Raw genomic sequence first — 3,088 nt, 5'->3', positions numbered from 1 at the left:
GAATGAATCAATGACAACCAGCTGTTTCAGTGTACTAGACACATAGCTCATACTACACGTATGTGGGGAGGGTTAAGGTTTTAGTTTTACTTTATCATATAACATCTACATAAAACAAAATCTGAGTTTTAAAAAAAGCAATATAGAGGATTATCCTTAAATTTTACTTTAAATATTCAACAACAAATTCGATTAAAGTTCAGGTTTAAATCTGCATTTTATTTAGGCAAATTTTCAACTAAATCAAATGAACAATTTTTGTATACGGTATTAGTGTACAAACGAAATTTAATAATATAGATAACAAACTGAATACAAGCCTCCATAGCTCAGTGGCTAGAGCACTAGTCTTGTAAACCAGGGGTCGTGAGTTCAATCCTCACTGGGGGCTGTATTTTGTTTCCTTTTTGTTTCTCCTACGAATCTGATATTTAAGTGTTGCTCATTAATCACATACTCTCGCTAAAGTACAATCTAACAATACCTTGTAAATAGCGCGTTTAATACAAATAAAAAAAAATGCTATGCGTTGCATGCATTATATCGTATAGGTAATAAATTGGGTTCTATTAAATTTAAATAGGCCTATTGTTATAATTTTTTTCAATAATGGCGAACTTTCTTTTCTTTCGCAATCGCCAGTTAATCAACGAAAGAACATACATAAAATATTGTACATTATTAAAACACAATAAAGGGCTCAATATCAAATGATGTATTCATTTTAATGGTAGACTGATCCAAAAAAAGGATACATATTGATGAAAGTGGAGTGAATACAATTAATTAATTAATACGAAGTGACTACTCGGAAAAAAAGATTTTTCGGCAGAAGAAACGAAACACAATAGTTCTGCACATGCGCAGTGGCCTTAATAGCTGTGCGAGGGTTCTGGTTAGGGACAGGGTTAGGGTTCTGCGGTTTGTTTGTAAACACACGCATGCGCAGTACCATCGAAAACATCGCCGTGAAAGAAGGCAGTGGTTTCTCTCCATTGCGCATGCATATCTTTTTTTCCGGCTAGAATCGGCGTTATATTATGCGCTTTACACAGCACTGATCCTGGCGACCCAACGGGATTATTTCATGGCGGCCCAATAGGATTTTCCCCGGTGTTCCAACGGCTCAGATAGTTCCGCCCCTGAATCTATTAAGAAATTTTACTACGTTTATAAAATGCAGCGGCGTAGCGAGGTCGGGTGTCACCCGGTGTGGCACTTGAAGGGTGTCACCCGGGGACAAACTTTCAATTTTCGATTTGCACCCCCCTCAAACTCTCAATTTGCTACCCCCATCAAACATTCAATTTGCAGCCCCCCCCCCCTCAAACTTTCGATATGCACAGCCCCCCCCCCCCCCCCCTCAAACTTTCGATTTCACCTCTTAAATTTTAACACTCGAATTAATCACTTAATTAAGTGGAATTATCATTTTTCTCTATATATTGTGCTATTTTTTGCTTTGGTGTCACCCACTAAATGGTGTCACCCGTAGCGGTCCGCAACCCCCTTCGCTACGCCTCTGATTAAATGATTTGGTATAGTTATTGTTTTTTTTTTACTTAACAAAAATAAATCTGGATACAAATATCATAGTTAATAAATAAATTAATGAATGACTTTCCCTGGCAGAAAGAAAAAATAAATACTTGTGGAGCTATATAAAAACATGGAATACGTTGTTGTGCACACAAAATTTATATTGTGTCAACAGACTTATTCAGTTTCTGGCAGTGTTTCTTCCAGACTTTTTTCTCCGGGGGGGGGGGGGGGGGGGGGAGACCTTACTCGGGTGGGGGGGGGGGGGGCGGACACTGTTAAAAGTATATATTTTCTATAAACAGTTTATTTCGTACTTGAATTTGTAATATATTTGAAAGTTATGGTGAATGATTGTCCCTTTTGAATTTTTTTTTTTGTGCCTCAGACATGTAATGTACAGCGTCAGTTTGCCTTGCCATGTTCGCTTTAGTATTAGTATTACAGTTTTCATCATCGTTTTGTGAGGACTGATACAGATTTACAATAGTAATACTTGTGTCTTACTTGCCTACTTAAATTCATTTAAGATGGTTTGCTTATAAAAAGAACTAATACAAAACGTCTAATTACAATCTTATTTTTAAACCTGAAAATGCAAATGTGTAATTCAAAGGTGATTCAATGGATTTTTTTTTCATAGTCGTGTTGTGTTGAGGGGGTTTGAGCTTTTAAGTAGAGCTGAAATAAATGTTTTAATTATTATAATCAGCTGGTATGTTATGTCGAGTACAATGAGACACAACAGATCAAACATTATTTCTTTTTAAACATCTGTATGTATATCTCAGGGGTCGGCAACCTTTTGAGACGAAAGAGCCAAAAGTTACAATTTACAAAATTTCCCAGTTTTTAAAGAGCCACTAACATTACTTTTCCAATATTCTGGTATTTGATTATAATTGAGTAAATAAATTTAATTGTTATTTGAAATAAATACCGTTAAATATGAACTAATATTAATTCATAGAAAAACATGTTTCGCAAAAAAAAGTGTTTTAGCCAGCTCTGCTATGATTAAGTTAGTTATCAAATAATATAACTATAGGACAATCCCAATCCACTTAAGAAGACAATAACTTTGTTTTTTCTTTCTTTACGGACACCACTGGCTCAGGGGGTGTCTCCCATAGCCAAGCAGCCCTCAGCTCTGACTAAATGGCTTAGATATAGGTTTGATAACTGAATCGGTCGCTTCTGTCCTTCGGTTCTCACAGTGCTTATCCACCCTACTGGCTCCACCGTAAGATACTAATAACTAAAATACTTCGGTAGAGGGATGCATTCTGAATAAAATAACATTCCCCATTTAACGAAATTCGAAAAAGTCTGCACTTCAGCACTGGCAAGAATGGAATAGTCGACACGGGGTTGGCTACAGCACGGCTGTGGGGTTGGGCCTGGTGCCAAAGCGGCAGTCAGCTGTCCATTTACTTTCTACCTTACCTATTCCTATTGTTCTTTGATGAGTTTGTTTTAATCCTATTTAAAGTTGTTTTTCTTTACAATATACAATTTTTACGAGTTCTGAAAATGAAATAGTCTAGTA

The 3,088-nt window shown here is 36.4% G+C and overlaps 1 non-coding gene across 1 annotated transcript; it reads left to right on the top strand.

Moving 5' to 3' along the window:
• Nucleotides 1-318: 318 nt before the first annotated feature.
• Nucleotides 319-391, top strand: Trnat-ugu (transfer RNA threonine (anticodon UGU)). Its single transcript has one exon. It is a non-coding gene; the product is annotated as a tRNA-Thr (tRNA).
• Nucleotides 392-3,088: the final 2,697 nt, after the last annotated feature.

Source organism: Physella acuta, unplaced genomic scaffold, assembly GCF_028476545.2.
Source record: "Physella acuta isolate Inbredline_101_S28 unplaced genomic scaffold, ASM2847654v3 ptg000632l, whole genome shotgun sequence".
In the NCBI taxonomy this organism is placed as follows: domain Eukaryota; kingdom Metazoa; phylum Mollusca; class Gastropoda; family Physidae; genus Physella; species Physella acuta.
The sequence above is the reverse complement of the archived record's forward strand: the minus strand, read 5'-3'. Positions and strand labels throughout refer to the sequence as shown.